Source organism: Rhinatrema bivittatum, chromosome 6 (assembly GCF_901001135.1).
Source record: "Rhinatrema bivittatum chromosome 6, aRhiBiv1.1, whole genome shotgun sequence".
Lineage (NCBI taxonomy): Eukaryota > Metazoa > Chordata > Amphibia > Gymnophiona > Rhinatrematidae > Rhinatrema > Rhinatrema bivittatum.
This window is the reverse complement of record NC_042620.1, coordinates 218,314,265-218,341,365: the sequence shown is the minus strand read 5'-3', so window position 1 is coordinate 218,341,365 and position 27,101 is coordinate 218,314,265. Positions and strand designations below refer to the sequence as shown.

General features: G+C 42.7%; 1 protein-coding gene across 6 annotated transcripts in view; it reads left to right on the top strand.

Annotated features, from left to right (window-relative positions):
- Positions 1-27,101, top strand: part of RPS6KA6 (ribosomal protein S6 kinase A6) — a 353,752-nt gene that overhangs the window by 15,671 nt on the left and 310,980 nt on the right. The window contains exon 3 of one of the 6 annotated variants that reach the window (XM_029606557.1): positions 6,864-6,932. The exons of the other annotated variants lie outside the window; for them this stretch is intronic. The gene's annotated coding sequence lies outside the window, so the exon portion shown is untranslated. The remainder of the gene's footprint in view (positions 1-6,863; positions 6,933-27,101) is intronic. 6 annotated transcript variants of the gene reach the window in all.

Sequence of the window (27,101 nt, the reverse complement as noted above, 5' to 3'; positions counted from 1 at the left end):
AAGCTCAGCAAGCATAGGATTGCCTGTTTGGAATTTTATTTTGCCTTGCTTTATTTCTTGGTGCTTGTTATGACAGACAAGCAGCTCAGAGAGACCTGCAGGGCCTGTGGTAGCCCGACAGTCGGCCTGAATGACCTCCTCCTCTGCACAGAGTGTGCTGGAGGGGGGGTCTGAAAGGCAAGCAAAACCGCGGAGGCATTCACGGACAGCGGCGGTGATGCTGGGATCACAGGAGGGATCGCAGAAGTGGACCTGGATAGGGGGGCTTCTCCCCGGGGGTCTGAGGGTTCCCCACTGCTCCTGTCTCCCATGGTTCAACCTGGGGAAAAAGGTCCGGATGTCTCAGGTCCTAGCAGCCCCAAGCGCCCTTCGGGGGCACCGGGGGGGGGGGGGGGGCTTTCGCCCGAATTCGTACTTTTACTGCACGAGGCCTTCCTGGCTAGGCAGGCAGGTAAGTGCGGTGTCACAGAAGGACCGACGGGTTCGGCAAAGCAGGGGAAGGTCCCTTCAGAGTCCGAGGGAATCGGACTCTGAAGGTTCGGATGAGTCTAAGCAGGAGGATGAGGTCTCCTCTGAGGCCGATCAGGATGGGGACCCGATTGGGGGTCCCCCTCTGGACCCAGGGGACTCTAAAACTGAACAGGGGACCTTGGAGGGTCTGGAGGCTGAAGGCAATGATTCACGGGTGATCCGGCTTTTCAAGAGAGAGGAGCTTCGCCTGCTTATAATACAGGTGTTGGAGGAGCTGGGGATTAAGCTCACCCTTGAGGATTCAGATGCTGAAGGGGTTAATCCGGTTCTGGATGGCCTACGGAGACCCTCCAGCGCTTTCCCAATTCCGAAGAAAATCCAGAAATTGATCAACCGAGAGTGGGATTCCCCCAACTCGGGTCTGCGAGTTGGCAGAGCGATGTCCAAGCTTTATCCGCTTTTGCAGGACCATCTGGACCTTCTCAAGGTCCCGAAGGTGGATGCAGCAGTTTTGGCAGTCACTAAGAAGACCACTATTTCGGTGGCTTGAGCTTCTGCTCTGAAGGATGTTCAAGGATTAGAAGTTGGAAGTGCATCTCAAGCGAGTTTTTGAGGTCCTGGGTTCGGCCTGCAGGCGGCGGTACGTGCAAGTCTGATGCAGCAGGCCTATTTATGTTGGATCCAGAAGCCACAGGAATAGGCTGCCTCCTGGACTCTTTCCCCAGTCCAGGCGGCCCGCCTGGAGGCAGGGGTTGCCTATGGCACAGATGCCTTGTATGACCTGGTGAGAACCACAGCCCGTGCTATGGTGTCGGTAGTGGCGTCCAGACGACACTTGTGACTACGCAACTGGTCAGCGGATCTGTCATCAAAATCGCAGTTTTGTAATCTGCCCTTTCAGGGGAAACTGCTGTTTGGTGAGGACCTCGATCGTCTGATGAAGTCACTGGGAGAGACAAAGGGCAATAGGCTGCCAGGGGATCGAAAGTCTGCCCAGAAACCTTTCTCTTCTCGGCCTCGCTTTCGGGAGTCCAGACATTTTTGTCAGACAAGGCCCTCAGCGGCCTTGGCTCCAAGACAGTCCTCGCATAGGCAACAGTCCTTTCGAGGGGCTGGAAGGTCATCTAGAGGCGGATCCACCCAGGATGCAGGTGGCAATAAGTCCTCACAATGAGATCCGACAGATCCACTCCTCGTCTCTGGTAATCGGGGGCAGGCTGGCCCGGTTCTACGGGGAGTGGACCAAGATCACTTCCGACAGGTGGGTGTTGAGCGTGGTGAGAAACGGCTACGCCTTAGAATTTTCTCGCCCAGTGTGGTTGGTCTTTCCGGAGTCGCGTTGTCTTTCTCAAGCAAGTGGGCAGCGGTCCAGAAATGCTTCAATGGTTGTTAAGTCTGGAGGCGGTTGAACCGGTGCCAGTGTCTGAACAGGGACAAGGCAGATATTCCATCTATTTCGTGGTGCCCAAGAAGGAAGGCACGTTCCGACCTATCCTAGACCTGAAGAAAGTCAACCAGAGTTTGAAGGTACCACGTTTTCGGATGGAGATGTTGTGCACCGTAATTGCGGCGGTATGGGGAGGAGAGGTTTTTGGTATCTCTGGATCTCACAGAGGCCTCGCCATCCATGGTTCGCGGATCTGGTGCATCTGGCAATGGACAGACCGCTATGCCTGACCCATTTACTGGATCTCCTGCGTCAGGGTCCTATATTTCCGATCAGGAGATTGTTTTTGTCTCGCGGCCTGGCTTTTGAGAGGAAGCGATTGCGTGTGAGGGGGTATTCGGAACCAGTAATTACCACACTGTTCCAAGTGAGATGCCCTGCTACCTCTCTAGCCTATTCCAGGGTATGGAAGATGTTTGAGATCTGGTGTGGACAACAGGGATTGGACCCTCTTCAGGTGTCGGTGTCCCATATTTTGTCTTTTTTGCAGATGGGTTTATCCAAAGGATTAGCCCATAGTTCCCTTGGGGTCCAGGTTTCTGCTTTGGGTTGTCTCAGAGGGAGAGTCCAGGGGAAGGCCTTGGCATCCCATCTGAATGTGGTGCGTTTTCTACAAGGAGTCAAACATCTCCGTCCACCTCTGCGTCGCATTTGTCCAGAATGGAATCTTAATCTCATGCTACGGGTCCTTTGCGAAGAGCCGTTCGAGCCTCTGAATCGGGTATCTTTGAAGATCCTGACTCTGAAGACGGTCTTTTTGGTAGCTATTTGTTCGGCTAGAACAGGGGTGGGCAAGTCCGGTCCTCGAGGGCTGCAAACCAGTCAGGTTTTCAGGATACCCCTAATGAATATGCATGAAATAGATTTGCATACAACTGAGGCAGTGTGTATGCAGGTCTCTCTCATGCATATTCATTAAGGATATCCTGAAAACCCGACTGGTTTACAGCCCTCGAGGACCGGAATTGCCCACCCCTAGACTAGAAGGATTTCGGAATTGCAGGTGCTTTTGTGCCGTGATTCGTTTCTCCGGATATCATCCAATACTGTGTCCTTGCGTATGGTACCTTCGTTTCTTCCTAAGGTGGAGACGGTTTTTCATGTAAACCAATCCCCTTTATCATTTTAGTCTCCATTCTCTGTACCTTCTGCAGTGCAATTATCTTTTTTGAGATGCAGCGTCCAGAACTGTACAAGGTACTCATCTGCGATCTCACCACAGATATATACAGAGGCATTATGACATTTTCCACTTTATTTACCATTCCTTTTCTAGTAATTCCTAACATTGTTTGCTTTTTTGTCTGCTTCAGTACACTGAGCCGCCGATGTCAATGTATTATCTACTATAACGCCTAGAACTTTTTCCTGGGTGGTAGCTCCTAATATGCAACCTAACATCGTGTAACTACAGTGAGGGTTCTTTTTCCCTATATGCATCACCTTGCTTTACCTACATTAAATTTCATCTGCCATTTGGATGCCTAATCTTCCAGTCTCCTAAGGTTCTCCTGAAATTTATCACAATCTGCTTGTGATTTAACTACTATGAATAATTTTGTATCATCTGCAAATTTAATTACCTCACTCGTCATATTCCCTGAGACACGCCACTGTTTACCCTTTTCCTCTGAGAAAATTGACCATGTAATCCTATGCTCTGTTTCCTGTCTTTTAACCAGTTTGTAATCCACGAAAGGACACCGCCTTCTATCCCATGACTTTTTAAGTTTCCTTAGAAGCTTCTCATGAGGGCCTTTGTCAAATGCCTTCTGAAAATCCAAATACACTACATCTACTGGCTCACCTTTATCCACTTGTTTATTAACCACTTAAAAAAAAACCAAAACAGATTTGTAAGGCAGGACTTGCCTTGGGTAAATCCATGCTGATTGTGTTTCATTAAACCATGTCTGTCTTTATGCTCTGTGACTTTGATCTTTAGAATAGTTTCCACTATTTTTCCTGGCACTGAAGTCAGGATCACTGGTCTGTAGTTTCCTGTTTTGCCCCTGGAGCTCTTTTTAAATATTGGGGTTACATTGGCCACCCTCTAGTCTTCAGATTCAGTGGATGATTTTAATGATAGGTTACAAATTTTAACTAATAGATCTGAAATTTCATTTGAGTTCCTTCAGAACTCTGGGGTGCATATCATCCGGACCAGGTGATTTGCTACTCTTTAGTTTGTCAATCTGGCCTACTGCATCTTCCAAGTTCACAGTGATTTGGTTTAGTTCGTCTGAATCATCACTCTTGAAACCAGTCTCTGGAACAGGTATCTCTCCAACATCCTCATTAGTAAACACAGAAGTAAAGAATTCATTTAGTCTTTCTGCAATGGCCTTATCTTCCCTAAGAGCCCCTTTAATTCCTCTCTCATCTAACGGTCCAACTGACTCCCTTACATGTTTCTTGCTTTGGATACATTTAAAAATGTTTTTATTATGAGTTTTTGCCTCTAAGGCACCTTCATTTCAAGTGCCTTCAGAAGGAAAGACCTCAGTAATGTTTAGGTGTACCATAAGTTGCATTTCTTTACACAAGAAATAATGGCATAAAATCATAGCACACAGTTTTTATAAAATGTTATACTAGCAATAGAACTTATTGCTGTTGAAATGAGGTAAAAAAGCTAAAAACAAAATTGCTTGCTCTCGAACAGTAATCATTCAAGTAACATTTTAACCTGGGTTTGCTTGCTTGAATTGTTTACATTTCTATAAGCAATTCCTTTGTAATTCTCCAGAATATTAGGGAGCAGCCATATTCAGAGCATTCCTTTGTAATTCTCCAGAATATTAGGGAGCAGCCATATTCAGAGCATGGTGGTGCTGAAGAGGTTCTAGAATTATAGGCGTTGGAAGAATTTAAGTTAACATGATATGTAATTGTTAAAGTACTGCAGCATGCTCATAAATATGCATCATATGAATTTTCGATGTTTTGACGTACTGGACAGACACACTGGAATCCAGTTTTTCATTTGGTTGTACAAGTAACTCATTTCTTATAACTGTTATTTACACATTTATACTAATACGGTTAGAAATTACTATTACCTTCTATTTACAGTGTAATTCAATGCTATATATGTAAACCATTGTGATTTACCTCTGGAACCATGAGATATAAAAAGCATAAATACTTTATGTATTTAACAGGTTGTCCAACATTCTATGCTGTAGCTATTGATGCTTTTGATGATTCTCCCCATGGGGTCTCTAAGTTGTCCCCCACTCTTTTCTGTACATTTTGAGCACTTGAATCTCCAGAAGTGGCAGTTAACCCTGTTTGGATTGAAAAGATTTATGGCTCAGTTTTTTTTAAAACAGCCCACAGGTCTTGAAGGCCTGCAAACACTTTTTCAAAAGCAAACCTTACCATCACCCGATGGCTGTTCTCTGAATAGTTGAATAGACCCATATGGACTTTGTCTCCCCCAACCTTCCCCATCCCTTTTCCCGACATGGGTAAAAGTATCCACACTATGAATGATGTGGCTAGTTTTACCCTAAATAACGGGAGGGAAATTTTCAGTGGGGCTGAAATAAGACAAAGGGCAATCTTCAAACTTTTCCTGCTGGCAAATCGGCAGGGAAAGTTTTGAAAACTGCCCTTTGTCTTCTCTTGTTTATTGGTAGAATAGTGGGTTCCTTGCATAACTGATTAACATGAAAAGCACATCACGGCTTCTTTGCAAGAAGCATTAGGCTCTAATACATGACCTCTGACAATTTTTCTCATTTCTCAACTTTCACATGCTGGTTGAATATTATAGGGTTTAAACAATGTACTTCTCTGATCTTCTGGTCTCCTACCACCTTACAAGATCCTTTTATTTTTCACAGCAACCTCTTGAGATTTCTTTCATCAGCTGATTAGCGATAACTAGACATATTTAGTTTAGTTGCGATATGTATTCTTTACAGGAACATCGGTATATAAAAATTAAAAATAAATAAATAGTTGCTAATTTGCAATCCATTATTCCAATTAATGTAAAACTAAAAAAAAAACAAAACAGGTGCATATAAAACTACAAAAAAGTCTAACTTAAAATACAAAAGTAACCAACAATAATTTTAGTTAAACAAAATGCAGAAGCTAAGTGTGGGCAAAGAGCCATGCCTTCACACTATTTCTAAATTTTAGGTAGTCCAGTTCTGCCCAAATATCAGCTGGTAAAGCATGCTATAATGGGTTATATACCCTATTTTGAATAGTAATTAAGTTGATTTTATATGTTACGAGTGGTAAAAACTTAACCAAGGATGGGGAAACACTGTGACATGTACTGTATAGTGTATTCTCTGTTCAGAGAGGGGGGAACTGGAGAATACAGCCAGAGAGAAGGGCAGAGCTTACTTTCCAAATATGGTGGTAGAGAGAGGATAGGACAATACAGAGTGTGGGACAGAGCTGAAAGTACAGGGAAAAGAGGATGATAAAACTGAATTCCCATACAGAAGGAGAGAAGCAGAGCTGGAGAGTACAAGGGAGGGAGGGGATGGAGCTCAATTTGCATACAGGCTATGCAGGTGCAAGACAACTTTCCTCTTATAGTTAGATGTTGATTTTTGTATTGTTCTGGAATTGTGAATGTATTATGTAAGCCACTGGGATGTGTGCAACCTTGTGGAATATCAAATATAATAAACCTAATGTAACCTATTGCAACTTCCTTTTGGCTTGAAGAAAAAACTGATGTTCCCCATAGAGCTATAGTGATGGGTTAGCTCTTTTTTTATGACCTACAAGCATCATCATTGCATCAAGCTGTCTTTCTTTTGCACGGGGGCTGTGAATACACCTAAGGAGCGTAATCCAGGAATCCATTTTGAGTTTCTAATTTACAGTTCAGAGCATTGGCCACTGGACTACTTTTTATTTATTTATTTTTTTATTACTGGCATATTCCAATCCTGCCTTGTTTTATTTTTAGATCTATATTCTGAAGTGCTTTGCGGAACCAAAGTGTGTGCATGACTGGAACTTACAGTGGAATCAGGAAGTAAGCATGAAACGAGCAAGTGCTGGACTCTCCACAGAAGTCTGGGTTCTCCAAATGGAAATCCGTCTTCTCTACAGTGAATCTGTGTGAATTTACCAAAAAAAGCTGATTTGCAGGCTGCCATCCCCTACCATTTGAGCTACAGACAGCATGGTTAAACATTTCACATTTGTGTGTGTGCAGTCCGAGTCTCAAATTGATTTCACACCCCAGCCCCCTTGCCAACTTTTCAGATTAAGGGCAGAGAAGCAAATCTTGCACCTGACTTGAGTAAAGAGATGTGAAGGATATAGAAAGTAACAATAATGCTGAACTTCTTTATCCTATTTATCACAGTGGTGGTTATGTGATTTCTGATAAACATCCTTTCCTCTTAAGTTCTAGGGTTGTTAGATCCTGAACCAATCCTTCTCTTCCTTGAACTACTACTGGCTCCATCATGTCTCCACTTACTTTGGTTCTGTCTGGAAAGAAAGTACACATACCACTCCTCAAAAAACCCTCACTGGACACCACTGCTATTTTTGACACAGTTGATCACCACCTACTCTTTGATACTCTGTCCTCGCTTGGATTTTGAGACTCTAGCTTATCTTAATTCTCTTCTTACCTCTCCCATTTAAGTATTTTCTTCTGGCAGATTCTCCTCTACTGCCATTCCTCTATCAATTGGTGTGCCTCTGGGCTCTCTTCTCATCTCTCGGTTTATTTTCTCTTATGGCTTTTGTTTCCTCTTACAGCTTTCATTACATCTTTATGCTGATGAGTTCCAGATTTACCTCTCCACCAGAAATCTAATCAGGAATTTAGTCCAGATCTCAGCCTGCTTGTCTGATGTTGCTGTCTGGATGTCACACCTTGACTTTAAACTCAGCATAGCTAAGACAAAGCTCCTTATCTTTCTCTTCCCCCTTCCTTCTTTCTCTAATTCTGTGGATAACATTAGAATCCTCCTGGTCCCCTCAGCCCATAACCTTGGAGTCATCTTTGACCTCTTTCCTTTTCTACACATATCCAAAATACTGTTAAAATGTGCTGTGTCTTTTTCTATAAAATCACCAAAATCTGTTCTGAGCACACTTCCAGAACTCTTATCCCCACACTCATCTCACACTTTCAGGTTGATGTCATATCGGTGCGTGTTAAATGGGCGCTCCATGATTGAGTGCCTACTCCCTTAACGCACACCAATCCACCTCTCCCGGGTGCCCAATTTAACATTTAAATCAGGTGCAGCAGTAAAAAGGAGGCGCTAGGGGAAACTGTGCGCCCCTAGTGCCTCCTTGGCAGCAGGCATCCAGAAGAGGGGCGGTCAGGTTAGGAAAATGGACGCTCAATCTCATGAATGTCCGTTTTTCCTAACCTGACCGCTGGCACACTTTTTTTTTCTTTCTCCTATTTCAGTTCCTCTGACTTAAAATCGCAACGATATTAAATCTGAGTAAGTGAAAAAAGGAACTAGCCTCAGCAATATGAATTTACATGTGAGGAGCGCTATTGCCTACATGCTTAGTCAGACATGCGTTTTGGATGCATTAACTCCCATTTTGCATTGGGGGTTATGGACACGCATCCAAAATGTGCATCTTAATTGTGGCCAGCGCACGGTATTGTATCTGCCTGTTAGATTATTACAGCCTGCTCCTCGCAGCTCTCTCAGTAATCCATCTCTCTCCACTACAATCTATCCAAAATTCAGCTGCTCGATCCCTCTTTATTGCCAAAGTCACTACACCCATATAACCCCTCTTCTCAGGTCACTACTTTGGTTCCCTGTCCATTCCTACACACAGTTCAAGCTCCTCTTACTTGACCTACATGAGCCTTCATTGTACAGCTCCTCACTACCTCTCTTCTTTTCTCTCACTCTGCTCATCAGGCAAGTCACTCCTGTCTATGCTTTTCTCCTCCTGACTTCATGTTTTCCACCTGACTGCATCATATGCTTGGAATAGACTTCCTGAGCTGGTGCATCATGCTCCCTCTTGCCATATTTAAATCCCTTGTAAAACCCCACTTTTTGAGACTGCTTTTTAAATCTTAACTCCTGATTGTCCCTCTTGCAGTCTCATTAATTTTTTTAACCATAGTCTTAATGAATGAAATTCAGTCTCTTTTGCCCTGTATATTTGTCTTGATTAGATTGTAAGCTCTACAGAGCAGGATATATTATTTTGTACAGTGCTGCATTCATCAAATACTACTATAGAAGTGTCTAGTAGTACTAAAATATTGAAAACATGAGTCCTGCAGCTAACTGGGCCCCTGATCTTTTCCTTTGTTCTCTTCTGTTTTGAGGCATCAAGGAGTAAAAGAACAAACTCTGCTTTTTGTCTTTCCCCCTACTGTAATTTCTTTCTTTGACCAGTGGATTAGAGACTAAAGACACAAGTTCTACCCTTAACATCCCAACCTCCATCTATTCTAACTGGGCAGTTTGAAATCCTCACTGGTCCTTAGTAGCAAATTCAAACTTTTAGTCACGCCATGTGCAGCTTTCTTCCATTTTTTTTTTAATTTACTGGTTTGTAATCAGAGCTTTTCTTTGAGCTGCTATTTCTGTTATAGCAAGGGTTAGTGTCCATAGCACTCATTGCCAAGTGTGAAGCAGTGCATTGATTTAAAAAAAAAAAAAAAAAAAAAGTGAATATTTAGTTTTAAATAATTGTCTAATTTTGGGCTAGTTTGAAGTGTTTTGGACTATAAATGTAGCTGACATTTTGCTAACAATGGTTTATACCACTCTTCTATTTAAAGAATTGGAGCCAAGTGTACAGCTTAGCTTGTTTAGAATTTCAGTTGTGACAGGAAGGTATGCACTTTTGAAAGTGCTTTTTTTTTTCCTGTCTGCACTATTTGGCTCCCCACAGAAAACTATTCTTCTTCCCAGCAAAGAAAGTGATGATGCTCTGCTTGTGCAGGTTATCACTCTCTGAGCAGTTATTTAACAGCAGGAATTTGCGTGTCTAATACAGTAGCAACAAAATGTCTTATTTTTTCAGAGCATCTCTCCCCATGCTAATATATGCCCACTTTTCAAGAAAACAAACAAACCCGCCAGAACCACATGTTGCAGGCTTGCATCACAAGGAGCAGCCTTTCATGCCCTCCGTCCCCTGCTTTTGGATTCCGAGTCAAAGCACTGCTTGCCATCCATAGCTGGGCTACAACAGCAGCAGTGTGGAAGCAAAATTTAGATAGAAAGTTGATATCCAGAACCTTCAGAGTAGCGTTCTCAGAAATGTTCCCTGTTCCACATGCAGAATCCCAGAATCAGGCAGAGCTCTGGAGTCGCAATGAGTTGATAAGATGATGACGCAGGGAAGAGTGCTTTAGATTTAATTTTATTTTGTAAAATTTATAACCCGCTCTCTACAGGTTTAGCATGAGATGGCTTACAATGATAAAAACATTCATAATAAAAAGGTAGACTAATGACAATTTACAAACATTCATTAAATAGTAGGTGTTAAATACTTTTAACATCCTAGTAATTAATTGTGCCATACAGTAGTGTAGTAAATTTAATGCTCTTTAGGTATGAAAGGAATGTCAAAGCTTTGGTTAAAAAAAAACAAAACAGTTTTTAAAGCTTTTCTGAATATTTTATAGCAGGAGATGGAATTCCATAGTTGTGGACCTATTGAGAAGGCTCTTTTTTTGAGTAATATCCAATTGAGCCAACTTAGGAAAATAGGAAAAAAACTGAAAGGTGCAGCTGCAAAGGTTAAGTGTTCAACAGGCATGGACATTGTTTAAAAATGCAATCCATATGTATTCCATGCATTAAGAAAGGTGGAAGGAAGGCAAAATGATTACCGCCAAGGTTAAAAGATGAGGTGAAAGAGGCTATTTTAGCCAAAAAAATCCTTCAAAAATTGGAAGAAGGATCCATCTGAAGAAAATAGGATAAAACATAAGCATTGTCAAGTTAAATGTAAAACATTGATAAGACAGGCGAAGAGAGAATTTGAAATGAAGTTGACCGTAGAGGCAAAAACTCATAACAACTTTTTAAAATATATCCGAAGCAAGAAACCTGTGAGGTAGTCGATTGGACCATTAGATGACCAAGGGGGTTAAAGGGGCTCTTAGGGAAGATAAGACCATTGCAGAAAGACTAAATTAATTCTTTGCTGCCATGTTTACTAATAAGGATGTTTGGAAGATACCAGTTCTGGAGATAGTTTTCAGGGGTGATGAGTCAGACGAACTGAACCAAATCACTGTGAACCTGGAAGATGTAGTAGGCCAGATTGACAAACTAAAGAGTAGCAAATCACCTGGACCAGATGGTATGCATCCTAGGGTACTGAAGGAACTAAAAAATGAAATTTCTGATCTATTAGTTAAAATTTGTAACTTATCATTAAAATCATCCATTGTACCTGAAGAATGGAGGGTGGCCAATGTAACCCCAATATTTAAAAAGGGCTCCAGGGGCAATCTGGATAATTACAGACCAGTGAGCCTAACTTCAATGCTGGGAAAAATAGTGGAAACTATTCTCAAGATCTAAAAATCATAGAGCATATAGAAAGACATGGTTTAATGGAACACAGTCAACATGGATTTACCCAAGGGAAGTCTTGCCTAACAAATCACTTTTTTGAAAGGGTTAATCAACATGTGGATAAAGGTGAACAGGTAGATGTAGTGTATTTGGATTTTTAGAAGGGTTTTGACAAAGTCCCTCATGAGAGGCTTCTAAGAAAACTAAAAAGTCATGGGATAGGAGGCGATGTCCCTTTGTGGATTACAAACTGGTTAAAAGACAGGAAACAGAGAGTAAGATTAAATGGTCAATTTTCTCAGTGGAAAAAGGTAAACAGTGGAGTACCTCAGGGATTAGTACTTGGAACGGTGATTTCAATATATGTATAAATGATCTGGAAAGGAATATGACGAGTGATCAAATTTATGGAATATACAAACTTATTCAGAGTACTTAAATCACAAGCGGATTGTGATACGTTACAGGAGGACCTTACAAGACTGGAAGATTGGGCATCCAAATGGCAGATGAAATTTAATGTGGACAAGTGCAAGGTGTTGCATATAGGGAAAAATAACCCTTGCTGTAGTTACACGATGTTAGGTTCCATATTAGGAGTTACCACTCAGGAAAAAGATCTAGGCATCAATAGTGGATAATACTTTAAAATCATCAGCTGCGTGTGCTGCAGCAGTCAAAAAAAAAAAACAACAAAAAAAACAGTGTTAGGAAGGGAATGGTTAATAAAACGGAAAATGTTATAATGCCTCTGTATCGCTCCATGGTGAGACCGCACCTTGAATACTGTGTACAATTCTGGTCGCCGCATCTCAAAAAAGATAATTGCAATGGAGAAGGTACAGAGAAGGGCAACCAAAATGATAAATGGGATGGAACAGCTCCCCTATGATGAAAGACTGAAGAGGTTAGGGCTGTTCAGCTTGGAGAAGAGACGCCGGAGGGGGGATATGATAGAGGTCTTTAAGATCATGAGAAGTCTTGAACAAGTAGAGGTGAACGGTTATTTACACTTTCGAATAATAGAAGGACTAGGGGGCATTCCATGAAGTTGGCAAGTAGCACATTTAAGACTAATCGGATAAAATTCTTTTTCACTCAATGCACAATTAAGCTCTGGAATTTGTTGCCAGAGAATGTGGTTAATGTAGCTGGGTTAAAAAAAAGATCTGGATAAGTTCTTGGTTCTTTGAAGGTGCTTTTAATTGCATCTTGGTTCTTTGAAGGTGCTATTAATTGCATCAGTAGCATGGGATCTTCTTAGTGTTTGGGTAATTGCCAGGTTCTTGTGGCCTGGTTTGGCCTCTGTTGGAAACAGGATGCTGGGTTTGATGGACCCTTGGTCTGACCCAGCATGGGCATGTTCTTATGTTCAGGAACTTCAAGGAGGTTTTTAGAGGATGAATGTAATTATCTAATGGGTCTATAAAGTCAGAGTGAAGTGTTCAGTGATAATGAAGAGGGTGTGGCTGTTATAACTTGAGTTACCACACCACGCACTATGTTAGCGCTTCACATAGGTACTTTAACGCACGTTGCGATAAAGTTATCGCACCCCACGTTATTGTACTTTGCAAGTTCGAAGTGCCCAGAAAGGCATTTCTTTCTTTTGGGGGGGTGAGAGAGAGAGAGAGACTCTTTTTATAAGGCTCTTATGGCAATCAACTTTTTATACCACTATAGGAGGGCCAGCTAGTAACTCGAGGTAAGGTTTTGGTTGTGGTCTAGGGTTTTGGGGACAGTTTTACATGCACAGTGAGACATACGAACAGCGCAGTACACATCAGTGAAGATTTGACATGATTTGGAGTGAGGAAAGTTGCACAAAGATGAAATTTCTACAATGTTCTCTCGCCCTCACTCCAAATCATGTCAAATCTTCACTGATGTGTACTGTGCTGTTCGTATGTCTCACTGTGCATGTAAAACTGTCCCCAAAACCCTAGACCACCACCAAAACCTCACCTCGAGTTACTAGCTGACCCTCCTATAGTGGTATAAAGAGTTGACTGCTATGTGTGCCACCCCAAAGTCTCTCATGCACTTGCTCTCTCTCCACGTCTGAAAATGCCCAAAATGGAATTTGCGATATTTATCGCATATCGCACAGCTTAACACCAGGAAAAAAGGTGCAATAATGCTCCTCATTTTCTTCGATTCCACCCAAACCCCTCCTCTATCACGCTCCTTTGAATAAATTAAAAAATTTGCATTCGTGCTGCGCGTTGCGATAAATATCGCATGCATTATGGCGTTATCACGGGTATTAGGGCCCTAACTTTCGCAATAACGCCATAACACGTTTTGATAAATGACCCTATTAGTTTTTATATTAAAGTTAATTTGTATTGAATGTGGCAGTGTATTGGAAGCCAGTGAAGATGAGCTAACATGGGTGTTATTGGTCTCTGAGTCTGGTGCCTGTAAAAATTTATGCTGCACTATTTTGAATTACTTGTAAAGGACGTAAGACTGTTGCTGGTAGTCCAGTAAATAAAGAATTACAGTTCTCAGCCAGGTAAGGCTGAGCTCCGGTAAGTTTTTTTTTTTTGTGGTTTTTTTTTAAAGATTTATAGAGACCTAGGAGATTTTTGTTGTGTAGGGCTTCCTTCTTCCCCCGGTCTTCATGCTTGCCGCGCTGGTCTGACATTCATCCCCCTCTGTGGGAGGTCAAGGGACATAGGCAGCTTAGCGGGTTGAGCAGCCTCCTTAGGCTAGGCTCTGCTCTGAGGCTTTTTGCTGCAACAGCATTTCACACGCTTTCTAAGGCTGCCCTCTGCAGGATTGTCGGTTCAGTATGTGTGCCCAGTTTTTAGACACCCAGTCGGGCTTTGTAGTCTGTCCACTTTAAGCGATGCCGTAATGGCCGCTCGCTTTCCTCTGCGCACAAGTAGTAGTGTGCGCTCATATTTGGGCACCTCTGTAGGCGCCTAGGTGTGCGACGCCTAAGTGTTGGACAAATAACTTTTTGACGCCTAGGTTGAGCGTGCATTTAAGAAAAAAAAAAAAAAAGCTAGACTCATGCCTCCAGCTGTTGCTCAGCGCACTGTTGGCCATAATGGCGCCTGTAACTAAGAAGCCTAAGCGTCTTTCTCTTTATACTGCTTGTCATATTTGGGCATCTCAGCCAGGAGTACCTGCTAATTTTTGCCAGTGCTGTTTGGAGGCTTGGGGAGAATTGTCTTCCACTGATTTCACTAAGCCTGGTTCTTCTCAGTCAGATGTGGGTCTGGGTAAAGATGACTCAGGTGGCACAGATAATGCCGATCCTGACTTTTTTGAGGATGGTGAAATTCCCCCTGGATTAGAACTGTATAGAACTATGTTTACGGTTTTTTTCATAGTGATGAACTGCTAGCTTTGATTTCCCAGACCTTTAAAATGCTTGGAATTCCTAGGGCAGATTCAGTGTCTGAGCCAAAGAGAAATCTCATTTTGGTTTCCTTGCATAAAGCCTCTTGTTTTTTTCCCCCCATGATGGATGGATGCCATTCAAGAATTGAATGATCTTGAGTGGGGCGCCCCAGAGACTAATTTCAAAGGGGGTCAGGTTGTGGAAGGTCCATACTCTCTGGACCCAGTGTAAGCGAGCGCTTACGTTTTCCGAAAGTAGATGTACTTGTGTGTGGAGTTTCCAAGCAGACCACTATTCCTATGGAAGGAGGAGTGTCCTTGAGGGATGCTCATCATAAAAGATTGAGACTATCCTTAAGCAAGCATTTGAAGTGGTGGCAATGACCTTGCAGATCGCTTCTTGTTGTTCCTTGATGACTCACTCTTCTTTGCTTCTCTCCCAGGAGGTTGATGATTCTAGGGTAAACTCCAGAGCAGTTATGGAACCAGCTGCTGCCTTCTTGGCAGATGCGGGCTGTGATTTGTTCTGCATTTCAGCCAGAGAGGTGGCTTCGATAGTAGCTGCCAGGCATCAGTTATGGTTGAGAAACTGGTCTGCCTTTGTGACCTCCAAGGCTAACCTCAAATTGCCCTTTAACAGCTCGCTTTTTGTTTGGCAGCGAGTTGGAGAAACTGGCCAGTAAATGGGGTGAATCTCTAGTTCCTCCTTTGTTGGAGGATAAGAAGCAGGTGCTGCACTCCTTTACCATGAGAGGTTGAGCAAGAGGATCCAAGCATTTTCGACCCTATAGAGGAGCAGTCTTTCAGAGGACTCGACCTTTTGGTAGGTTCTCAGTCCTTTCATCCCTGAAAACCCGGAAGAAGTGCAGGCTCGGGTAGTGAAACCTCCCAGTGAAGATTTTCTGACTCACCCCTGGGAACAGAAGATAGAGGGATGCCTCTTTTTTTTTTTTTTTTTTGTCAGAGGTGGGTTGAGATCACATTGGATCAGTGGGTCCTGGAGGTGATATGAGAAGGATATGTGATGGAGTTTCACAGTGTTCCTCGGGGCGTGTTCATGGTGTCTCCCTGCCACTCCCCGCAGAAGAAGCAGGCAGTGGAGGGTACATTGGCAGGGCTAGTCCCAGTGCCTCAAGAAAATATGGGGAGATAAAGACGGAGCAAACTGATGTCACAGTACATATACCCCTGCAGTGACATCAGCCTGCCAGTATTGTCTTCAAAACCAACCTGTGGACAGACCAGCAAATTTCTTGATTAAAAACAAGTAACCATTTCAATACTCAGCCAACACTGAGCTCAGACAAGAACGTATAAACATAAGTCTAGGGACCCTACCAGTAAGCCCTATAACAGTCACATAATAGAACCATAATGCAATCATTCAGCAGCCATGGGAAGGAAGCTGGATCCATCTGACTGTCCTAAAGAAAAGGAAATTATCAGATAAGTAGTAATTTCTCATTTCTTAGCATCCAGTCAGATGAATCCAGAACAAGTGGGATGTACCCAAGCTACTCCCAAATAAGGTGGGAGGCTGCCCGCAGTCCAGTCAAAACTACATTACAAAGGCCGTATCATCCTGAGCCTGCACATCCAGAAGATAATACCAGGAAAAGGTGTATAAGAAGGAGTATGTCGCAGCTCAGCAAATGTCAACAAGAGACAGTCTAACTTCTGCACATGAAACTTTTTGAGCCCTAGTGGAATGAGCCCTAATCTGACTAGGTAACGGCTTCCCTGCATCCATGCATGCAGCCGTGACTACCTCCTTAATCCAGAGAGCTATTGTAGCCCGTGAGGCTGGCTCTCCTTGTCTAGTATCGGCATGAAGAACAGGCAGGCAATTCGACTTCCCGAAAGTCTTAGAAACCTCCAGATACCTGACAATATGTCTCTTGACATCCAAGGGTCGCAACAGACTATATTCCTCTGCATCTCTCTCCCTGTCCAGACACAGCAGGGAAATGGTCTGACTCAAGCGAAACACAGTGACCACCTTCGGTAAAAGGAAGAAACAGTAGGCAGCTGTACTGCTCCTGAACTCACCTGAAGGAAAGGCTCACAGCACTCGTGTATAGCGGGACCACCTCCATTCTTCTCCAGTCACGCGGTAGCACTCCTGAATCCAGGAATCTATTAAATAGGTCTTTCAGCAGACCTGTCAGCACATCTCCGATTTCCCATAGTGTCCTGGGATGTACCTCATCTGGCCCCATTATCTTGTCCACTTTGTTTTCCTAGCTCTTCCCATTGTGATGTAGTGCAGCGCTGCCGGGGGGCAGGAAGGGATAAGATACCATAAGGTGGCTGGCAATGCTAGAGCCAGCCAGCAGGGGGAGCAGGTGAGGGTGAGAAACTACAAGCCCCAGGTTCCTAGAACCGCCACCTGACCTGTAGGGAGAGCCTGGAGGTGAGCAGGTGTTAGACTTAGACACTAATGAGTCAGACACAGGTGAGCCTAGGGAGCTAGAGGAAGAGGGCGTGCCTATGTGGTGGCAATGGCCAGAAAAAGCCAGTGCCAGGAAGCAGGAGGGAGGAAGGAAATGGAGGTAGGTTCCAGGGGAGAGGAATCCTCCAGCTCTCCCATGGATATAGCCTAGCCAGAAAAGGGAAACGTATAACCTGTACCCTAAGGGAAGTTAGGGCAGGGGTGTTTGCTGGTGAACTGGAGAGCCGGGGGGGCTCAAACAGTACCTTTGCTCCAGCACGTGTGTAAAGGGGTTAGACTGCTGGAGAGCGGGGGCAGGGTCGTTTGTTCAGCTCGTGAGGGGATGGAGCAAATGTAATACATGCAGCTATTTTGCTTTATAAAAATGCTTTGAGGAATCTGTCTCTCTCCGTGTTATCTTTGGGGGGTTGGGGGACTCCTTCAACTCCCACTCCATACAAGGAGAACACATAAGCCCCAGCAAAACCAGGGCCTGCGGAGACCTGAACCCAGGGAGTCCTGTGCGGCTGACGGTCTCCAGGGATATCTGGGACTCGCGAGGGGCCTGAACCAGAGGCAGAAGAGCGGCACCCAGGGCAGCACGGGCGGTGAGCCTTCACACCATACATTTTCTTCAATAATTGGAGTTTCATTCACCCTACTTCCAAATGCAGTCTTATTAACCAGAAATGATCCTTTAGTGAACACCAAACTGAAGTGTTTGTTAAATATTTTGCCCTTTTTTTGTCTCTCTCCTCACATTGCTCCATCACCTTTCAATTTCACTATATCACTTCAGTCCTCCCTTCTTTCTCTGATTATATCTGAATGTTTTATCACCTCGTTTTTCCTCTTTGGTAATCCTTTCTTCCGTTTGACCTTTTGCTTTCCTGATTTCTTTCTTGCGTCTCCCTCAGTTTCACCAGCTATTCTTCCTTGTGTTCCTCTTTTTGGGATCCTTTATACTTCTTGAGCATTGTTCTTTATGCCTGAATTTTTTTTCCAGCTATCTCCTTTGAGAACCAGATTGGTTTCTTTTTTATCTCACTTTTGATTATTTTTCTAACATATAGATTTGTTGCCTTCGTAATAGCTCCTTTTAATTTGGCCTACTATTGCTACACCTCACCCGTTTTTCTTACAATCTTCTAGTTCTTTCTCCAGGAACATTCACATTTTGACACAGTCTGTATTTTTGAAATTCAAAACTTGCATCTTCCTGTAACTTCTTTGTATCTTATTTGCGATATCAAACCATACCATCTGTTGATCACTAGTGCTCAGGTGAGCACCTACCCAGATATTAGGGACATTTTCCCCATTTGTGCACAATAGATCAAGTATCACACCCTCCCTTGTAGATTCTATTACCCATTTGTTTGAGCAGAGCCCCTTGAAGGGTATCCACTATCTCTCTGCTTCTTGCATATTCCGCAGAAGGGATACTCCAATCCATATCCGGAAGATTTAAATCTCCAACAAGCAACACGTCTCCCTTCTTATTTCTTCAACCAGATCTCTGTCCAGTTTGTTTGTCTGAGGTCGGTAGCCACATCAATGTAAATGGAAGCACCATTCATTCTTTTTTTTTTTTTTTTTTTTTTTTTTTTACTGCCCATAATACTGCTTCCCTACCCCACATCCCTTGCATTTCAGATGCTTGAATATTGCTTTTGACATAAAGAGCTACTCCTCCCCCTTTTCTGTTCTTTCTGCCAAGTTATAGCCCAGGATGGCCATATCCCAATCATGAGACTCCGTGAAACATGTATCTGTAACGGCATCAATGTCCAAGGCTGCCTCCACCATCAGAGTTTGCATGTCTGGGATTTTATTGCCCAGACACTGAACATTTGTGGTCCTAGCTTTCCAACTTTTCTTCCTTTCCGAGGAGTTAAATCACATGCAAAAAATGAGAAATTGCAGGAGGAACTTATGAACTAGGAGACTGATCATTCAACTTGCCGATTTTAAATTTAATGTGGACAAATGCAAAGTAATACACATAGGGGAAAAGTAATCCAAACTTTATTTACACATTGTTAGGTTGTATGCTAAGAGTCACCACCCAGGAAAAGGATCTTGGCCTCATCGCAGAGAATATGTTGAAATCCTTGGCTCCATGTTCTGTGGTGAACGAGAAAATAAACAGAGTTAGGAATTATTAGGAAAGAAATGGAGAATAAAACAGAGAACATCATAATACCTCTGTTTTGCTCCATATTACAACCACATCTAGAGTACTGTGTGAAATTCTCTTTTGCCATATCTCAAAAAGATAGAACTGGAAAAGGTTCAGGGAATGGCCACCAACATAATAAAGGGAATGGAGCAATTCCCTTTTGAGGAACAGCCAAAGAAGTTAAAGCTCTTCAGCTTGGTGAAGAAACAGTTGAGGGGAGACGATAGAGGTTTCTAAAATCATGAATATAAATGCAAATCAGTTTACTCTTTCAAAAAATAAAGACCAAGGGACACTTCATGATGTTACTAAAGTAACACATTAAAAAAAAAAAAAAAAAAAAAAGAGAGAAAATACTTTCACGTATCATACAACTAAGCTCTGGAATTCATTGCTAGAGGATGTAGTAAAGGCAGTTACATAGCTGGGTTTAAAAAAAAAAAAAAGCCTTGGACAAATTCCTAGAGTAAAAGTCCTTAATTACTAACTGGGTTGATTTGAGGAAAGCCACAGCTTATCCTTGGGTGTACACTACATGGAATTTTGTCTTCTATTTGGGATCCTGCCAGGTCCTTGTGACTTGGATTATCCATGGTTGATAACAGGATACTAGGCTTGATGGACCCTTGGCCTGACCTAGTATGGCAGTTAGTCACAGCCCTGCTGTTTCCTTTTTTTTTTTTTTTTTTTAAATCCCATTGGTCTTGAGAATGGGGGAATCTCCTTGCAGCAGTGACATTGTCTTGATATCAGACGTGCTTGGTTTCCAGGCTGCACAGGTAATGGACGCTATGGCCAGTTTGATACAGACTGGCTCTCGTGCATAGCGAGTAGCTGGAATGGGTGAGAGAGAGAGAGTGAGTGTAAGTCCCAGCTCAGTCACTGCCACCAGACTGCTGCTGCCTCTACCTCCTTTATGGAGGGAAGAATTGCTCAGCTCTGTGGCTAGCTGTGACAGCGCAGAGAAGCAGTCATCGATGATAATCCTTAGAGGGAGGTGCTGCTACTGAATTTTGAACTTCCAATATGGCACAAGTTCATAAGACTGAAGAAAACAAACATTACTTGAACTATCCCTGGGATATACCTATGCATGGAATGGAAGAACTGGTTAGATCCATGCCCTGGGTCTCTGAGTTTTCCCAGCTGTGGAGAGAAAAAGCCTGGAGTCAATGTCAAATTGTGTGTCAGCATATACCCGGTCCTGGCAGCAGGATGCTCTGAAGGGGGGCTGGCACCAATCTGTGGGTGAATGTCAGCCCCAACCATGTGGCTGTACCAGTCTATTATGTCTTTAGTTAAACCATTGGGGAATGCTGCTTTTGCAGTTTCTTTAGTTAGATCTCCCATAGGATTACTGCACTGAACCATAATGTACATACATGTATTTCTGTGTGTATGTGTGCAGTTCATCTTCATCTTCCCGGTTTCTAAGCTTTTAAGCTGGTCTTGCATTCTTTAAAGCATTTTGAGCCAGAAACCAGGCGGAAGGCAGTTCGAGACAAAAATCCGGGGGCGATCTGTACTAGTATCTTCTGTTTCTGTTGAAAGATTGTTTGCCAAGGCAGCTTCTAGCATCCTTTGTCTAATAGCAAAAATCTCTAGTGTACAGCCAATAAACAAGGGGAAACCAGGAGGTATAGAATGAGCTCACTCTTAACCAAGATGTGGGTGTCGATTGAAATTTTTAGCAATTATAGATCAAATTAAAACAAAACTTGCATGTTGTATGGTTTTGTTTATGCAGATTGAATTAAATTATAAATGACCAAAATACTGTTAATATTTATAAAATATTACCTTTTTAAGAAACATACTGCAGCCACCAAGTGTTGAGTAAAATTAGAGAAGTTTGTATCTGTTAAATTACACTTTGCTGTTTTGTAAAATCTTCAGGTAGCTCCTCTGAAGGTCTTTTGAACCCTTAGAAATAACTGAACAGATCATCATTATTTCACTTTTAGGAAAAATGTGAAAGCCTGGCTGGTTAGGCCTTTCCAGATGAGGTTTTTGAGAGTCTTGCCTACATGTTCTACATTTCTAGTGGGGGGGAAGTATTAAACATCAAAATATGGTAACTAGAAATCTGTTCTGCAAACAAGTTTTATGGAATTTTTGGCTGATGCGTTTTAAACGCAATCAATATCAATACACAGATGCATTGTATGCAGCTCTGATTCTGGAAGGACAATAGCTGAATATTGAATTTGAATAAATAAATGAGGGAACCACACACCTTAGGCTGGTGGTTGGATCAGTTCATGTTAGGTGTTTGATGCCATGTGTGTTGAAATATTCAAAATGGGCCTGGCCCACTCTGTTGTGTGATATAACATGGCAGAATTTTAATAGGAATACTGGTTTTGATGGATTCTTTGCAAGGTTTAATGCCTGTTCTTTGACCTTCATAGGCATTATTCAGCGAGTCTTATGTGAGCTCTAGAGACCATTTAAATCCTTTTTTCAGATGTCTTTTAGATTGTCACATGTGAAGAGGTAAGTCTGGTCTCAATAGCTTATATCCCTTAACATCTTAGAATAATCTTTCACTGATGCAGTTTGTAACAGTTCAAGGTTAGGTAGAGGTTCCTTATTATGAATGTATTTTTTTTGAAGTAGTCGCTAATATTCTGCTGAGATGTTGCTCTAGCTTAGTCAGTATGTTGATACATTTAGAGTACAGTCCTAAATGTGAACCTTAAAACTATTAAGCTACCAATGACCTCTGATTTTAAGATGCTAATTTAGTATGTTATATTTAAAGTTGTATGTTGCTATTTTGATAAGCTGTACCCTTGTTCTAGATGAATATTTTATTCAAAAAAGCAGGTAATCCAAATAAAAAATAAGGCATGATTTTCTCCCTTGGGTTCAGAGAAGTTGCAGAGGGGATAGCTTCAATAATTTAAAGTAAATATACTGCTATCTGTTTCAAAGTGTTGTACAGGATTTCTTTCAAAAGTAGTTTGTAGATACTCTACTTTCAGTATTATTTTTTAGCTGTTTTTCTTAGATGAGAAAACAGTTGTCCAAGTAAAGCAAATACAGATTAACCAGTCTTGCTACTTGTGATCTGTCCGTCTTGAATCTAAAATATTCATGAAGATGACTTGTTGAAAATTGGTAATCTGATTTTGGTTTGAAATTAAGAATTTATTATAGAGTTCTTGGGACCTGTCAGTTAAAAGATCGTATCAGGCCCTTGTCATTTATTTGGTGTGCACATTCAGGCGACAGTGAAATTTAGAACAGGACAAGCTTATTTTTCACCAGCTTATTCAAAAGAAAACTATCAATTGTTTATTGTACACATGGCAAGTAGTTACACCTAACACATATCAATTACAGGTTGAACTTTTTAAAGTTGTGGATTTTTATTTTATTTATTTTTAATATAATTCTTTAAGAAACAATTGCTGTGAAGCAGCCAAGTTTGCAGAAGATATATTACATAGATTTGTATTTAATTCATCCATGTCAGGAGAAAAAAAATGTAGAAAACTGCATGAATCTGATTCCAGTGCATCATGAGATGAAGTTTGTGGTTGCTCTTTGGAGTGGGATGGTGGGGGGAGGTGCTAAGGAGCTACCCAAAGAATTTCAAAATTGAATATTTACGTAGAAATGCCCGCTACTTACTATTATGTGTTGGTATGGTTTTTTTTCAAATTTAAAATAGCACGTGAAATGTGTGTGCTGTATAGTAAATTAGGTGCTGTAAGTAATTTTTCTTATGGTGCAAAATCCCATTGCAAGCCCTCATTTATCATCTTTTTTTTTTGTTCTTTGTTTTTAAACTATGCTATTCTGAGCAGATCTACTATTTGCAACTTCTATAAATGTACTTCAGTACTCTAGCTGTAAAATCTTTTTCTGTGACTTAATCATAGTATACATGACAGCTTGTTATAGCCATTGTATTAATAAAAAAAAAACAAGAGTAGAGAAAATACCATGTTTAAACAGTTACTCTAGGTATAATTTTGAAAAACAAAGTCAGGTACCTGTGGTGTATTTGAAGATACTGTTACTGCAATGCCACACTGAAACAGCTGTTAAGTAGACAGGAGATAACATAACTCTAGTACTGCAGTTAAGGCCATAATCCTAAGCAATAATACACAACAGGGAATGTGTTGTAGTGTAATTATACACACCTAAGCTTATTGCTGGGCATGAATTCATGGGCCTTAGGTTGTTGAATGCAACTAGGAATTCATAATTTCTGAAAAGTGCAGGTTGTGGAGTGTCTCTTATTGTGGACATAAAATGGATGACTAGAAATGATTAAAAAAAAAAAAAGAAGAAGAAGAAAAGACAAAACAATCTGCATTATTTAAACAGTTTGATTTCAGTTGTTTTGCTCTGAATTTGTATCTATGAAATACAGTAGTCTTGTGACATAAGCATGGTTGTAGCTTTCTACAGCGTGGTTAGTCAGTATTGGGCATGAAGGGGCTAATGTATTAACCTGTGGTAACTAATAATTTTTGTATACCATAGTATGCAATCTGGGTCTGTGGTAACAGGTACAGGGTTACTTTTACTGTGAGAAATTTACAATTTCCCGTCGATAGCAGGGCTGTCAGGCGTCGGAAGCGGAGCTTTTCAAAGCTAATACAGAGCTTAGCTCTGTGCGGCTGCGTGTGTGTTCCCGCACAGAAAGACAGAATCTCCTCAGTCTGTCTTTTCCGTGAGCGGGAACGCACAAGGAGCTTCGACACTCTTCAACAAAGAAAGAAAAGAGAAATAAAAAGAGACCTTAACACCGAAAATTTCTGGGAAAAGACCACTTATCACCGCACCTCAACGATGCCCTGGCAGTCCGGTTTTAAGCTGTGTGCGTACGGCAAAATCATGCCCCTTACCGACGGACATGAGGCCTGCTACCTTTGCGTAGGCCCAGAGCACGATACATCAAAGTGCCAGCATTGCGGGTGCATGTTGCCTCGGGTGCAGCGCCAAAGGATCGCAAAGATAGAGAAGCTAAAACTTTCCCTCACCGGCTCATACGCCTCCCCCCCTCGGAGGCTCACTCCTTCTCGGGGCCGAGGCCGCAACCTGCCCCCTTCGGAGGGCAGCGTCCCTAGAACCAGGCACCTCAAAAATGGGCCTAAAATGGGGAAAATCTTTAAAAAAAAAATAAAAAATATTATATATATATATATATATATCTTAGGGATGTGAATCGTTTTTTGACGATTTAAAAAATCATCCGATATATTTTAAATCATCAAAAATCGTTAGAGGCGCGATACAATAGGAATTCCCCCGATTTATCGTCAAAAATCGTAAATCGGGGGGAGGGGAAGGGGGAGGGCGGGAAAACCAGCACACTAAAACAACCCTAAAACCCACCCCGACCCTTTAAAATAAATCCCCCACCCTCCCGAACCCCCCCAAAATGTTTGGGGTCCAGTGGGGGGGTCCCGGTGTGATCTTCCACTCTCGGGCCACGGCTGCGTTAATAGAAATGGCGCCGGTGCTACCTTTGCCCTGTCCCCCGACATCACAAGCACAGGAGATCGCTCCTGGACCCCCAGGGACTTTTGGCCAGCTTGGGGGGGGGGGGGCCTCCTGACCCCCCCAAGACTTGCCAAAAGTCCAGCGGGGGTCCGGGAGCGACCTCCTGCCGTATTGCAAAATGGCGCCGGCCGTATTGCCGTATTGAAAAATGGCGCCGGCCATATGGTGGTGGTCCAGGGGGGCCCCCGAGGCCCCCCTAGACCACAGGTAAATTTTTAAAGGTTTTGGGGGGGTCGGGTGGGTGTTTTTTTTTTTTGTTTTTTTTTAGCGGCGCAAGTCTCCCTAAAAAAAAAAAAGGGACGGGAGGGTGGGGGAGGCTAAGGGGGGGTCGATTTAAAGGGTCGGATGGGTCTTTTTTTATCGGGCCATCGGCGCCATTTTAATTAGTGGCAGCCAAAATGGCGCCGATGGCCCGAGAGCGGGAGATCGCGCCGGGACCCCCCCCACTGGACCACCAGGTAATTTAACATTTTGGGGGGGTTCGAGAGGGTGGGGGAGGGTAAGGAATTGGTTTTAAAGGGTCGGGGTGGGTTTAGGGGTTGTTTGGTGTGCCGGTTTTCCCGCCCTCCCCCAAATAATTCCCATGCCCTATTTAACGATACAATACAAATGCCCCTGACGATAAATTGGGGGCATTTGTATTGTATCATGCACTCTAACGATTTAGGACAATTTTAAAATTATCTGACGATAATTTTAATAGTTCAAAAATGATTCACATCCCTAGTATATTATGAGCCTTACCTTCAGTTCTTCCATCACAAGGCAGTGTTACGGACTCACCCATCCTTCCTTCCGAAGGTGGTCTCAGCCTTTCACCTCAAGCAGTCCATAGAACTCCCTACATTTTTTCCAAAACCACACTAAAATGACCGAGAGAAGTTGCTCCACACTCTGGACTGTAAACGGGCGCTAGCCTACTATAAGACTAGAACGCAAACCAACTCAAGACCATCCCAACTTTTCCTCTCCTTTAACCCGAATGCCCCTGGTCTGTCAGTGGCGAAACGGATGGTTTCTAGCTGAATAGCACAATGCATTCAATTCTGTTACAACAAAAGGGACATAGCACTATAGGTTAAACCGAATGCTCATCAACTGCGAGCAATCTCCACCTCGTTGGCCCACCTTTGTCAGGTTCCACCTCTCGACATCTGTAAGCAGCCACATGGTCATCTCTACATAATTTCACATCCCATTACTGTTTAGACCAGCAAACATTTCAAGATGCCAAGCTGGGACGAGCGGTCTTGGATACTTTAGCATCATAACTTTCCAATCGGCAGTCCACGCCAAGTAAGTCACACTAAATAAATAAATAAATAAATAAAAAATAAATAACTGGGAGCTTGGGACTCCCATGACAGCATGGCTAATTCAGCCCTGCTATTGACTGGAAAAAGCAAGTTTGCTTACCGTAAACAGTGTTTCCGTGGATAGCAGGATGAATTAGCCATGCTGACCCACCCACCTCCCTGGACAGCCTTTTTTCGTACTGCTATAATACAGACTGAGGAGATTCTGTCTTCCTACATGGGAACACATGCGCAGCCACGCAGAGCTAAGCTCCGCCTCCGCCTGACTGACAGTCCCATGACAGGATGGCTAATTCATCCTGCTACCTATGGAAACACCGTTTAGGGTAAGTAAACTTGCTTTTTCTCCTGTACTAACCTGCCCAAAGTTCAAGGGGAAATGTTGAGAGGTTAATTCTGCAACCACTCAATCTAAGGATGTGTCTCGGGTCCTGGTGGTTTCTAGAAAGCCTTCCTCTAGAAAGTCCTATGGATTGAAATGGAGGTTTTCCATGTGGTGTGAGCAGAAGGCCCTAGATCTGTTCTCCTACCCCATGTAAAAACTGCTAGATTACCTTCTATACCTATCGGAAGCTGGCTTGAAGACCAACTCCATTAAAGTTCATCTCTGTGCAATTGGCGCATAACACCACGTTGTAGAAGGTACGCCCATCTCTGTGCAGCCTATATTTGTACAATTCATTTGGGCCTGCTTCAATTGAAGCCTCTCGTAAGGCCTCTTGCTGGGTCCTGGAACCTCAACCTGGTGTTAGCTAAGCTGATAAAAGCTCCTTTTGAGCCACTGAGCACCTGTGACCTGAAGTACCCGACCTAGAAGGTCATATATTTGGTGGTGGTCACCTCTGCA